Raw genomic sequence first — 14,907 nt, forward strand, 5'->3', positions numbered from 1 at the left:
ATGGAGTCCCTGACAATTTTCCCATGGTGGGCAGAATTCTAAGAGGACCTCCAGTGACCCTCACCCTTAGACTGTGGGTGGGAACTGTGCAAATGTGAGCTAGTGCTCCTCTAGTTCAGTTGTTCTGGGGCGCAGTGACCGAGCTAACCACACGACTCCTTTCAAAGCTGAGAGTTTTCTCCGGCTGGTGGTAGACTAGGAAGTCAGATCGGAAGCATGAGAACGATGGGCTGTGAAGGATGTTCTCCATTCCTAAGGCAGAGGGGGCTGTGTTTCAAGAACTTGGAACGGCCTGAAGCAGCTGGGAGAGGCCCCTAGACGACAACCAAAGAAAAAATGGGAACTTCCGTGTTATAACCATAAGGAGCTGAGTCCTGCTATCTGCTGGTCTAGTCTGTTCATTTTACATCTCAAAAGGGATTCACTCAAGATGTATTTTTTTTCATTAATATAACAAAGAAATCCCATTACCAAATGGGGATTTTATTACAAAAATTAATACTACTTTTTGGTGACACACAACTCAATCCATAATAGTCTATTCTTCACCTCATCAAAATTATATCGTTATCAACTACAGCTCCAAAATCTCATCTTCTGAATCTTCCCCATCATAGGTTACGTAATGTATTTGGTCTACCCCCACTTTTGTATTGTAGCCATAATCTAGGATAAGGTATAAGCGTCTCCTTCTGTGGTGGCCTTGAAATCATTCAGCACCCCTCACGGGGTGGGATTGCCCATTTGGTGGAATACTGTGTGTGAGACTTTAGACATTTCCTGGGGGGAAATTTCTCTTCATCAGTGAGCCTGTGAAGTGTCGAACACAACCTATCGGTTTCCAGAGTGCAACTGTGCAAAAGGCAGAAAGAGGTAGACATTTCCTCTACAGATGGGAGAAATCCGAGGGAAAGGAAAGGAGAGATCGTGGGTACCCGCGAGCCCTACGCCCAGCAGAACCAATCACACTAGCCCCCGAGCCTTACAATGACCCCTGTTCTTGGGACAATCTGAACAACAGTTCTGCCTTCCAGGCTCTGGATGTTGGCCTTGCTCTCTGGATTCAGACTCGCTTCCCTGGCCTTTGGACAGCCCTGATCTCCTAGGCCGATCAAGTGGAGGCTTCACTCCCCTGGCCTTGTGAGACCCCATTGTTCTGCTCTTGGGGGACGGTAGCTACCACCCCCATCTCTGAGCGGTGACCCTATCCTTGTGACCACACTGAGAAACAGCCTCATGCCCTAGAACTGAGCTGGTGAAGATTTGACTCTTTGAAATCCAGTATTTAAGATCTAGAGGCGGTGGCCCCAACCTCTGAAAAGGAGACAGGCCTGCTTCCGGTGCTCCTTCAAACAGTTCTTCAGCTCCAAGCTTCTCCAGGCATGGTCCTTCCCTTTTCTTGGAGGACAACAGCTGTAGCTACTTTGGCCAGTTTCCTGCCTGTAGATTTCCAAGAAGCAGACCGTTTTTCTTCGTCTCACCCTGTCCCTGCCCCGATCAGTCGAAGTCGATGCGTTCTCTGCTGTGGTAGCTGGTTAGATCAATCAGTCACATCTCTTTTACCAAATGTTGGGTAGCCACATGCTTGGTGAAAGTTCTCAGACAAGTATCCCCAGTTAGTACAACAGAATTGTCCCGATCTTTAAGTCCTGTTTCATTTTGCACGGTTCAGTAAGTATATCTCTTTCCTCTTGCATTTTACTATTTTCAGTCATTTTAAGAGCTTGCTTAAAAGTCTCCTCAGTCAACATGATAGGCAGGAAGCCGAGGGAAAAGGTTGTCTCTGCTTAAAAAACATCTTGCCCATCGCAGAATTCCAAGGTAGGAAGGACAAAGCACTGCTGCTGGAAGCGGGGTTTGGTGGGATTTGGGTGTCTTGGGCAAGGCTGGAACCCTATGCTGAGAGTTGAATGAGGAGCATGCGGGCTGCGTCACGGCCTTAGGACCCCGGTGTAGCAAACCAGCCTGGAGACTGGGCTCAGGGGAGGCCAGTGGAGCCTGGGAGCGCCTTCTTTGCCTATAAATTCACAACTTCTTTGCATTTTACCCAAGGTAAAGCAAACCTTTATTACAAGACTCTGGCTTACTCCCTGCAGCCCCCAAATTAACTTTGGGAACTAGAGACTACATGGCCAATCACTGAATGGAGAGTAAACTGAATGCCATCAGTGCAGTAAAGGAGTGGAATTGCTGATAAACAGAATTTATATTCTAAGACAATACTCTGCGCTGAGCATATCCATGGGGGACAAGTGACAACAGGATTTCTAGAGTGACAGGGAGTTCTAGTACAGGGGTGTTAGGCTACTGTGTGCCCTGAAGATGGGTGTGGGTTCACAAGAAGGCAGCTCAGCACGCAGTCTGAGTGCTCCCCTGTATGGTTGATCATTCTTTTCTTTGTTTAAGTTTTATTGACATATAATTCACCTATCATCCCATTCGAAAACCTAAACATACTAAAAATTATGCAATTATCACCACAATTAATTTTAGAATATTTTCTTGTACTTGTTATTATTAGTTCCCCATTTCCCGAAAACCTCCCCTGCCATAATCCCCAAACCACAACCAAACTCACTGACATCAAGTCAGTTCTGGCTCGGGCATTGCCAAGACTAACTCTTCATAAGAAGTGGAAACCTCATGTTTCTCCTTTGGAACGGCTGGTGGTTTCAAACTGTTGATGTTGTGGTTGGCAGCCAATGCAGAACCACCACGCCACCAGAGCTCCTTCCCATACCCCAGTAAACGATCAGTCTAGTGACTGCCTATAGATTTACCTATCCTGGATTTCATATAAAGAAAAGCATTTTTGAAACACCAAACGAACCAAATCCCCCCAAATAATAGCAACATAAAACTTAGAAACACCTTAGCTCAAAGGATAACACAATACAATTAAACTAGAACAAAATCAAAATGGGTCAAAAAAGAGAACAATAGATACGTTGTTAACTTTTAACCTAACGATGCCTGCATTAGTCCACACTTTCCAAGGCATCCTGTTTGATAACGAGGCGATTCCCTTCCCTGGTCAATGCTCACAGGAGTTTCCCTGGAGGCATAATGCACCTGGGGACCCTACAAATGGATCATGAACTTTGACCATCACCTTCTGCAAGTGGGATGCTCAGAATTTAAAGTCTCATCCTGTTCCCATCCCAGTCTTGGATCTAATTATTTACAGTCCTTGGATCACACAGGCCGATGTGTTTCCTCTGTGTGGACTTAGTTGTCAGTTTACTTAGATGGCTGCTTGTTTTAAGACAAGCCATTGAGGTCCCAGACACTGCTCTTTCTGATAGACAGGCACTAGGTGGTCATTTTTAACTTAAAAAAAAAAGTCTTTCTAGAATCATCTACAACCTAATACTGATGGCCTCTGCAAAAGATATGATCAATTGGTAAAACACAGGCATGTGACTTAATGACTAATCTGAAACACTGGAGCACCAATGTCCCAGGACCATTGCTTGCCCCATTTTCATTCCACCAGAGTGCTCAGGTGGTCTGTGAGTCAGAGAGAGGCAGCAGTGTGACCTGTAGACACAGTGGCTACAGCACCGTCTGGCTCATTGTCTCAGGAGGCTGTGCGGAGACTCAGAGTCTTGCCATTCCCAGAGGCACCCTGGATTCAACTACAGATGTACATATACAGGCAAAAGCACAGGAGGAATGTGGAATCACAACCTGGCACTGTGGAAACCAGCAGGCTTCTAATTAAAATGAATTCCAGGAACCCTAGCCTCACTTTCCAGAGTCTGTCCTAAGGCGCAGGGCATCCAAAAAGTGAGGGCAGCTTTTATTAAAAGAGCAGCTTCCAAGTTCAATGTGAGCATTCCCTTTTGCAATAGACCCAGGGAACAGGCTCGGCTCTGTCCTAAATGCAAAGCCATTAAGAGCCCCAGAGAATTTATTAATGGAAATTCTCAAATGCAAGCTTGGCGTTCATCCAGAGGAGCTCCATCACTCAGCAAACAAACAGGCTGACTCCAGTTAGATCCTGCTGGGGGCTGCTCTGGCCCTACCCAGGCCATTGCCCTGGGTGCCCCCTGAGGGGAGCCTGGGTGCCACACTACCCAGGACAGGCTCTCTCCTCACCACTGGGCAGTGACTAATGGACCCTCAGTGACCCACAAAGGAAACCTCTTTGGGAAGACACTTCCAGTCACAGCAGTGGACCTGCGATGTGGCTTCTGGTGTGATGCTCACCCCTCTGTGGTCTGAGTCATGTGTGGCCATCTCTGGGCAGTGGAGGCGCAGAACGCTTACACAGGAGATTAGATTTGAAGGGCCTGTGCACTGAGTGAGGGGCCCGATAATCACTGGAATCGATATGCCTTCAATGTCCCCCCCGGCCCAGGCTGATGACCAGGGGCGCTCCAGACTCACCGCACTGCACAGTGCCATTCCTGCCCCCAGGGATCTGAGAGCCTACTGCTCCAAGGCCGTGTCTTACTGAAGTGCCTGTGTCTTCTATACGCTACTTGACAGGTGTATTTATCTTTGTTGCGTATATATCCATGAATATTGTGGAGCATATAGGGATCCAAGTTATGAAAAAGTCTTCGATATCACCAAACACCTTGAGGGAATGAGTCATTGGGCTCAGGATGACAGTCTCAGAAGATACCAATGTCCACTGGTATGACATAGTCCAGAAAGAAAATATTCCACATCCTATTTTGGTGAGTAGGGACTGGGGTCTTAAACCTCCTGAGCAGCCATCTAAGGTGAAACTATTAGTCTCTCCCTGTCCAGAGGAAAGTAGAAAACACAAAGAAGCAGTAACTCCAAAGGACTAATGGATTGTGTAAATAAACATCAGTCCCCTAAACCAGAAGAATTAGATGGTGCCCAGCTGCCACTCTCAACGGCTCTGACAGGGATCACACTGGAAGGTTCTGGATAGATGGGGTAAGAAGGTGGAAGAAATCACAAAATTATAAAAGAAACCAGGCTTACTTGTTGTTGTTAGGGACTGTTAGCCACCCCCCTTCCAAGACTATAGCCCTTAGCTACCCTTCAGGTTTGCAAATAAACTCACATTGTGATAGTCTCTGTGTGTGTGTGTGTGTGTGTGTGTGTGTGTACGCGCGCACTAACATGCTACCTGTAAGATATGAGAGTTTACCCTGTCAGTCAGGTCATAGCTGGATGACCTCATTCGGAGATGCCACCAAGATAAATGGCTCTCTGGAGGCGGGCCACCCTCTCTCTGCCTTCACCTTCCTGCCAGTGAGCCACGCTAAGGTGTGCGCCAGCCCTGGAATGCTACCACTGCCATTGGATCCACACATCTTTTCACTCACTGGCTTGTGATCTTCTTGCATTTTGTATCATTGTGTGAGTCTGAAGAGGGATTGATGAACTGGTATTGGACGTATGGATTTGATTCGCAATAGATGAGGATGTTTTGCTTACATACAATTACTTCTTTATATAAAGCTCATGTATGTGTGTGTGTGTGTGTGTGTGTGTGTGTGTGTGTGTGTGTGCGTGCGCTAGGATTTGTTTCTCTAGTCAACCTGGCCTAACACATTATGGTTCCTTGGGAGTGGAGCACTGGAGAAACAAATCATGAAGGCGGAGAGCGGATGCTTATTTGGCCTCTTCCTTATGATAGGTTGGGTTTTGTTGTTATTTTGCTAGTGGGAGGTCAGATAAGGCCAGACTATTAACTTGATTGTTTTCTGGAATGGATTTGGGAAGTGAATGCTTTGATTCCTAGAATTCGGTATTTAATTATTCCTGCTTGAAATGGTGAAAATGAATGTGATTAATGTAAATTTTGAGCTCAGGGGGTAATGGCGCCTTGAACATGCTGTTTAGTCAAAATGGCTGTGAGGTAATTAGTTTATTGTGCCAACCTGGCCTATACACATAAGTGGGGTTAGTTGAAGGGCGGAGGGATAAATGGCTCAGTGAGCCTCACCTTATTAGTTCTCAGGTCTTTTGCTTTCTGAATGTGAGACCAGGGTGCAGCTGCATTAGCCAGTTCCCTGCTTCAGGTGGCAAGGCTTCACTTCCTGAAAGACATCCCTGAGGAGAAGCCACATGGATCTACCCCGATGCAGCCCTGGGTGCTAGAGCAGCCATGTGGAGACCCTTGCCAGTGCTGAGATGCTTACACATTCACTGACTCAGCTTTCCTCCTGCAGTGGGCGTCATTGCGTGTGTTTTGTGAGATGGAGGATGACCTTGTGGATTGCTGTCAAAAATATGGGCTAATGTTGGACTTGTGGGCTTGGGCATCACTGGGTTGGGATGTTTTCTTGATGTGCACTTCCCCTTTATATAAAACTCTCTCTTATACATATGAGTTTCTGTGGATTTGCTTCTCTGATGTACCCAGACTGACACAGGCTGACAGAACACCTGGCCCTGGCTTGATGCAGCTAGAGGCCTACGGCTATACTGCACAGGAATGGGATAGTTTAGATAAAAATTGAATTTGACTGTTTTAAGAATGTGTTTGGGATCTGGCTGTACTAGAATTATATTGGTTTATTCTACTTATTGCTACTGATATAATATGGGATAAAATGATTATTGGGAAGTATGAGTAGAGAGTTTTAAGCCAGTCATCTTCAGCCTTAAATTAGATCTTTAAATGGGTATAGGACCACCTGCAAAGAAGGCTCTGAAAAGATAAGCCCCACCCAGTGCCTTGAGTGCTCAGTAATTATCATTCAAAGACTTGCCAAGAGATGTCTTTTAGAGTTTTGAACTAGAGGTTTGCTCCTGAAGCTAGAAAAACCTGGAGCCATGAAGACATTCTCCTCTCTAGGACTGAATGTTAAAGGAAGCATGTGGGCAGCCTGCAGGCTCCCTAGGTGATCATCTGGATCCACTTGATCAATGGAAGTGAGAGAAAAGCAGCAATAGAGAAATGGGTTGAGTCTGGCCACTGACACCCATGGACCTGGTTCATAGGACGAGAGAAGATGAGAGTTGTTGGGCTGGTCTGGAGTTTAAAGAGTTGTGTGGAACCCAAGCCTATGGCATGACCTCGCCCTAGAGTTGTTGAGAATTTGTGATGGGGGTTCATGTTCAAAAGGTAAGGTGATGTGTTGAGGTTAAGTGAAACAGACCGCAGTGAGCTGAGCAGAACCCAAACAGATGATAAGATTTTGGAGCCTGTGAAGTGGTGCATATTGCTGCTGACTTTATGGACAGCTGGCCCTGATTTGATGTTGCTATGGATGTGGCTGCACAAGGTTCCAACTGGAATGCAGATTCTTCACATCAAAGGAAATGCTTGTCTTCTCAGAGCACTGGGTTGATATAAGTCGGCAGTACAGAATTTAGATACTCAAAATGGGGGGCATACAGGTATGAAGTGGCTGGCTTACAAACTTTCATGGGTGGTAGAATGTTGATAGGATTATAGGATTAGGGGGTAGGTGCTCACATAACTGCAGCTGACAGACATAGAATAGCTTTGTTTTGTTCACTTATAGAATATTGTGTTTAAATGAGGCTGGCAATTTTTAGTTGTATGCATTTTAGTTTAATCCTGTTAGACACAAATATGAATTTACTGCTTCCCTTGTTTAAAAAATTATATATGGCTAAAGAACTGTGTACAAGTGCCAAGTTGCCAAGGGGTAGACTGTGATAGTTAGGGGGTGGAGCTGGTCAATATGTCACCAGTAGGTGGGCCACCCTACTTGCTGTCTTCACCTTCATGTCAGTGAGGCACACTGAGACCTGCACCAGCCCTGTGTTGCTTCCATCATTTGATCCACAAGACTTTTCACCCACCAGCCTGTGATCTTCCTGCATTTTGCATTATTGCTTGTGACTGCATGAGTCTGAAGAGGGATTTATGGACGTGTATCAGACTTATGAACTAGCATAGGACTTATGGACTTGATATGGACTGGGCTGGGATGTTTTCCTTATATGCATTTACTTCTTAATATAAAGCTCTTTCTTATACATATGAGTTTCTCTAGTCAACCTAGCCCAACACACACATCTACAGCTCAATTTTCCACCAACAGTGCACAGATCTACAAGGGGAACAATTATAGTGAAGTATGCGCACCTTAGAATAAAAGGGGCAGCATTTACCCAATGACAAAGCTGAGAAATATTAGGAAAGGAGGAGGGATGGAAACCAGAGATATGGGAGGAAGTGTGCCCAGTGATGTCATATTGTTAGAATCGCAGCCAATGACACAAAACAAAATGCATGTGAATTATGTCATAGAAAAGGTATCTGCTCTGTAAACCATCATCAAATAAAATTTGGATGTAAACTTACATCACAATAATTTTTTTAAATCCTTTTTCAAATGAGGTCAAGGTAGGAATAGCATAGAGCAGCCTAGGAAAGTCTATAAAAGTGCAAAGCCGGGGCGTCATGAAAGTGACCATCATAGGCTGTGTGCTCTGTCCTTGTGGAGAAAAGAAAGCGACACCGCATTCAGGCAATTTGGAAGCAGTGCTTACTGTGTTTCCGATGTGGCCCAGGATGACCGTCTTTGGGCAAATACTGAATGTGTGGACTCAGTGTGGGACAGATTTATTCTTCTACTGGCCCCAAAGCTGCCAACCTTGGCAGCCCACACTTGCCTATCTACCAGGCCCTCACTCTCTGGGGAGAGGGACAGCTAAAGGACCTCTTTGCTGTGTACTCTGGTTCTAGAGTGTGGTAAATTCACCCTGTTTAGGCTCTGGTATAGGGCTTGCTGAGTGAACTTGGCCATGCCTTAGACCTCTAATCCCTAATCCTGGAGACAGGATGGGTGTCAGGTGACTTTCAGGGGACAGTTAATTCTCTGGAGGTTTCTCAGAGGGAGTCCTGGTACCACTGGTGGTAGACAGAGAGCATGTGGCTTCTTCTCCCTCTCTCGGACCCCATGGGACACAGAGCACACAGGGACACGTGCGTGTGGCCTGGGGCACTCAGAATTGGACCGACTCCAGGCTGACAGGGCATTTTACCTAAGAAGTGGGCTGAGGAAGAGTCTTTGACAATGGTCAGAAGAGGGGCGAGGCCAGCCATGGCTTCCAGTCACTGTGCAGGACTGCTCCAACCCCACTTTGGAAGGCTCAGGGTGGAGGTGGGATGAGGGAGGCAGCCGGGGAAGCTACAGAGGGACACAGGAAGGAGAAGGACATCTGACCAGGCCCGTTCTTAGGCCATGCTACCCGCTAAAGCCCCTAGAGCTGGCTCTGTGGATTCCAGGTGTTGTCTGGTTTTTCTGAGATACTCGGGGCCCAAGGAGCTGAATCGCCAGTGAGCAGGGAGTGGGCTGAGCAAGGGCCGGGGCCAGTGTGGAGCGAGCAGGAAAGGCGGGCTCAGGAAGAAGAGCGGAGAGAGGGGAGGGCTGGGAGACACAGAGCTTGGTGCCAAATGTGCATTTCATGTCTACTGTGTGAAGTAAGTGGGGGCCAAGGCGGTGCACTTATTCATGCATAGGGAACTACATCTGGGAGTATGCCCCATGCGCCTGAGAATGGCCCAAGCAGCTCTGGGCCCTGCAATCCTATCCCGGAGATTCCCAGAGCCCATCCCAGCCTCTCACCAGGGAGCTCCTCCCTCCCACAGATGGGGCCATTTCCAAACAAGGCTGCCTGCACTCAGAGGGCTCTGCCTCTCAGAGGTTTACACTGCAATGTACTTGGCTTTGGCACCGTTTCATTTTAATCTTCTTCAGGAGGAGACTTATAAGCACAAATCCAAGGATCTGAGCACTCCGCAGGGCTAGGGAGAGTGGTTAAGACCAAGTTTGTCGATGGCTGCTCTGGGAAGCTGGCCAGGCCCAGGTTAGTCGCCTTCCAGGAGACCGAATTGGGAATCTTTGTGCCCTCGCCACCCCCAGGGCAGTTCTGTCTGCATAAGGAATGCAGGGCCGGATAGCACAGAGCAGAGGGACTAGCTGAGACGTGTAGCCTGGATACTCACTCTGGACTACTGAGTTTTGCTGGCCAGAGGCTATGCCTCCCATGGGCGCTCAGCAAGCGGCCTGCTAAAGACCCCTAGATGGGAACACGTTCTCCTAAACACATCTTCGTTTGAAAAAGAGGAAGCATCTTGGCGCTCCGGCCCAAAGAGTTCTAAGCACAGAAAAGCAGCACTAAGCTGAACCCCATCCTTGCCCAAAGACCGTACACACCCAGAATTCCTGGGCATTCGGGCACATACAGATTTGCTCCCTGGGGGGGGGGGGGGGCTACTCACATTTTTCTGCTAAGAACTGAGCGAAGCCCAAGTCACAGGTCCTCTCTGGAGAGAGCTATGATCAATGAGGGATGCCCTAGGGGCTCAGTCTCCTCTAATAGCGAGCATTAGACAGATGGACCTAGTGCTGTCCAGTCCTTCCTGACTCACAGCAACCCCCAAGGAGAGAGGAGGACTATTTCCCAGATCTTCCAAGGCTGTCAATCTTCACGGAGGCAGCTGGAGGGTGACTTCACAGTGAACAGCCAAGTGCTTCATCACCAGCCTCCTTAGACTGATAGACAGATCACTACTATAGAGTTCCCTGGCTCAGGGTGACTTGACGTATGGAAGAAAGAACCGTTTTCTGCTCCGACATCATCCTCCCAATTGCCAGCACGTTCCAGTTCAAGGTTGTAGCTGTCAGGCCAGGTTAGCTCACCATCAGTCTCTCTCACCCTTGCTGGCCCTCTTCGTCGCCAAACATGAGGAGATTGATCCCTCCTAATGATGTACACACCGCAAGCAAATCAGACACTCTCTGTTGTGACCCACAGTTTCCAATGGCTAATTGTTGGAGGTAGGTCACCGATCACCAGGCCTTTCTTTCTTGTCTGTTTTAGCCTGAAAGATCCCCTGAAACTTGCCCCCAGGGGTGGCCCTCTTGGTGTTACCAGTAACATTGCTTGCTAGACCATAGCAATGTGTAGCCTAGATGGGCGAGGGAGTCTCAGCTGTTAGATTAGAGAAGTTCCAACTCCCCCACTCTCACGTCCCCCTGCAGGAGGCAGCAGAGGACTGGAACATGGTGAGAAACAGAGAGGCGATGGGACAGTGACAGCAAGGCACCCGGAGAGGTAGGGACATGCCCTGATGGGAAACGCAGCTCAGTCCTGCTTCTTGAGGAAAACAGAGCCCACGCTCACGCTTGTGACGAGACCACCTGCTCTGCCCATACCACCTGGTGCACGTGAGGGCAGGCTGGGCCGCAGTCTGGATCTGAAATGCTACCTAGGGAGCTCACTGTCCGCAACCTTTTCCATATTTGCCACCAATGAGCCCTGGGGCAGAAAGCAGCCGTACGCAGAGGGGGATGAACGAGATCCAGATTGTGGTTTCTCCTCGTTTGTAACTAGGTTGTGGCCATTGAGGTAGTTTGTCTGAGACCCCCAGCAGCAAGTAGGTGTCCTCTTGGAGTCCCTGTGTGGGATAGGCAGTTAACGCATTCGGCTGCTAACTGACAGGCTGGGGGTTCAAGTCCACGCAGAAGTACCTCAGAAGAAAGAGCTGGCAATCTCTCTCTGAAAGTCAGTGACCGAAAACTCCATGGCCCTTTTTTGCTGTGCGCACGTGGGGGCACAGTTAGTTAGCGTTATAGTGACAGCAACTGATTTGGGTACGCGCCTGCCCTGGGGCTGTGTTTTGCTGCTCAAACCTCATCAGCATTGTGCCTTATGTGAAAGAATGTGACAGCGCCTCCCATGTATGTGCCTTTTAGGTTCCAATCATTGATTGGAAGATGCTGAACTGCGGAGACCCCTCTCTGAGGACCCTGCACTGACTGGGGACCTTCGCCTTGGAAGGAGAGGGTTCTCTAGCTCGTCCTGGTGCTTTCCCTGACGAACATGTGCTTGTGGCGCCTCCTCTGTAAAACGGCAGGCATGGCCTTGCTCTAAGGCCGGTGAACAACTCAATGAACTGTGACTGAGAAAGCACAGGCAGGCCTCTGTGTCTGCAGCTTCTGCATCAGAGTATATTTCTGACGGCCAGCGGCCCTCCCGTCATCATCGTGACCCTCAGCCTCTCTGGGCGCTCAGTGTGTGAGCATGTTCCTGTGTTGCGGTTACCTTGGTTTCCGGGGTGAAGATTCCTCCTAAACAGTCGGTAAGCGGTCAGAACCATGCCTTAACAGCTAAGCAAACCGGAAACAAATTCATGGCCTCGGAGCCTGTTCTGCAGCGCAGCGACCTTCCAGAGCGAAGACCTTGCAGAGGGGTTTCCACGGCGATAATCTTCAGGGGAGTAGACAGCTTCGTCCTCCCCCTGAAGAGCAGCTGGGGCTGCAAACACTATTTCACAGGGGCTCCGTGGAGAGCTCAGAGCGCTTACGTAGAATTTACCTGGAGCTAGGTGGGGCTGTTGGGTAAGCAAGCCTTGGACTTCAACTGGAAGGCCCAACTTTCAAACTGCCAGCACAGCCCCAAGGGGGCACGCAGCCTCGTCCATGGGAAAGGTGGTGGGTTTGAAATGTAAACCTTCTAGTGAACAACCCAGTGCCTACCCCACTGCACCACCTGGGCTCCTGCCTGGTAGCCCTAGAGTTTGAATCACTTATAATCTGTATTTCAAGCACTCAACCCAGAGGCCTCCTGCAGAGGCCACCCCTTTCCTAAATTGAAAAGCCAATTGCATCTGTGCCAACTCCTTCCCACTGGGAGTGGATTCCTTCACATCCTTCACCTTTGTACTACTCGTGGGCTCTGGTGGCATAGTGGTTACGCATTGGGCTACATTCCACATGGTTGGCAGTTCGAAACCACCAGTAGCTCCGAGAGAGAAAGACTGGACTTTATATTCCCGCAAACAGAATTTCAGAAACCCACGGCAGGTTGCTATGAGTCAGCCCTGACTTGACAAACTTGACAAACAACAGTGAGTTGAGTTTTGTGCTTCTTACACATTCCAAACTCTCACTGGCAGGTCTGCTTCGCGGGTGCAGGTCACCTCGTGCCCTGAGCAGCTGCAGAGGCTGAGACAAGCTGCCCCAACCTCCTCCAACAACTGCTCCCTGAGCTCCCTTTGCCCTTCGTGTCCCTGGTCTGTCCCAAACCCCACAGACTCATGGGTAGGCTTGAGGGAGAGGAGATCAGAAAGAAAGCGGGGATCGTATAGCGACGATCCCTACGAGACAGCACAGTGGTGGAGAACCTCGGGGCGGGCTCCTGGGCTCAGGTCTCTGCCGCTCCCTGGCTGTAGGACCTGGGTAAATTAGCAAACTTCTCGGGGCCTCAGTTCCTCAATCCCCCAAATGGAGACAACTGCGCCCACCTCACAGGTTTGTGTGATAATTGATTGAGGTGGTGAGTGTGAGAGAGCTAGACCCACACCAATACACATTACTGGAAATGTAGTTAATGCTACAGTAAAGCCATACAATTCTCACAATACCGGTATCAAGGAGGTATTATTGTTTTATAAGGGCAGCTTTCTTTATGCAGTTCATCTGAAATTGTCTCTGGTTATATCAATCATGCAAAGCAGAGTGTGCTCTGGCATACAAATATTGTAGGGCACACCTTCTAGTGGCCCGGAGCCAATGCACACAACCAGGTGAGAAAGGCGATGTTGGCCAGGTGAGAAAGTCAGGCGATGTTGGCCAGGTGAAAAGGTCAGGCGATGTTGGCCAACTTCTTGGCCAAGGGGGCCTTTGGCTTTCACTGGCCCTACTTGACTAGCTACTCACTCTCCTGGTGTAAAGGCGCAGAACCCTCGACTTGTGACCGATCACTCCAGTGAAGAACAGAAAAGATCTGAAGACCGTCTATTCGCATTCTTGTTCATGGGGTCAGAAATTATGGATCTAGCCAATTTGAGTTCCTTGTAATTATTTAGAGAGACTGCACATAAATGCCCAGATTTCGGCCTTCTTTTGAAAAACACAGACTATAGATCCACCGTATAAGCCTACAGCAGTGGTTGGAGCAGAGCTGCCCACTTCCAATGGGGCACAGGGTCTCTGGCTGGCCAGAGTATCTGCCAGTCGGCCTTGCCTTTCTCATGCTAGGCCAGGGTTAGTCGCCATGTGTCAGTCAGCATCCTCGCTGCTGCTCCTAGTTTTTAACAGTTACCTGCTTTACCCATGCTGCTTCTTTCTGTAGACCTTCCGCTGGTGACTCCTGCTGGTCTACAGTTTCCTTCAAGCATGCGTTGACAGTGATTTATTAATAACTCTTGAATGGAAAGCTCTTTATTCAAAGAAGCTTATGCACCAAAATGCTGGCTGCTCTTCTGACAAAAGTGTTTGGGAGGGAAAGCTGACTATGATGCGCAGGGTATTCTAGGGAGCGAGGGCTACGAAGGTCATAGACATGGTGCTCAAAGCGCTAGGGAGTCCGGAGGATGTTCACACAGATGACAGACACTGGTACCCTCTCCCGGAGCTTGGCCATGTACCAGGCGCCCACTTGGTTCATCAAGACCCACTTCACATTCTCCCTTGGGTCAAGTCTCCTTGTTTCGGTCCAATGTCTACTTCCTGTTGCAAAAGTTCCATAATTTCATGTCAACCTGAGAAGTGTAGGGGTGGGGGTCTAGCCTGTCAATCAGGAAACAGTCTGATGATGCCTCCTTGTGGGGCTGGCCTTCTCAGGAGGATTTTGGAAATTTCCTCTATCTTTCTGCCTTCCTCTTCCTGTTGACAAGCCATGCGGAGACTTACTGAGCCCTGTGAGAGTCTCTCTGTTTCATCTTCCTGCTGCTGAGTCTACTGGAGAGCTGCCAGAGCCACAATGAGACCTGCAAGAACCCTGGAGATGCTTCTACCACCACTGGACCCACAAGACTTTGAACCTAGATCTGCAAGACTTAGGAGCTGTGATCTTTCTTCATTTTACATCATTGCATGTGCTGCATGAGTCTGAAGAGGGATTTATAGACTAGTAGCAGACTTATGGGCTAATGTCAGACTCATGGCCTTGATCTGGTCGGGCTGGGATGCTTTCTTCGTGTACAGC

The 14,907-nt window shown here is 48.6% G+C and overlaps 1 protein-coding gene across 5 annotated transcripts in view; it reads right to left on the bottom strand.

Moving 5' to 3' along the window:
• Window positions 1-14,907, bottom strand: part of TTC23 (tetratricopeptide repeat domain 23) — a 127,864-nt gene that overhangs the window by 39,927 nt on the left and 73,030 nt on the right. The gene's annotated exons all lie outside the window — the stretch shown is intronic.

This window comes from Tenrec ecaudatus, chromosome 9 (genome assembly GCF_050624435.1).
Source record: "Tenrec ecaudatus isolate mTenEca1 chromosome 9, mTenEca1.hap1, whole genome shotgun sequence".
Classification (NCBI taxonomy): domain Eukaryota; kingdom Metazoa; phylum Chordata; class Mammalia; order Afrosoricida; family Tenrecidae; genus Tenrec; species Tenrec ecaudatus.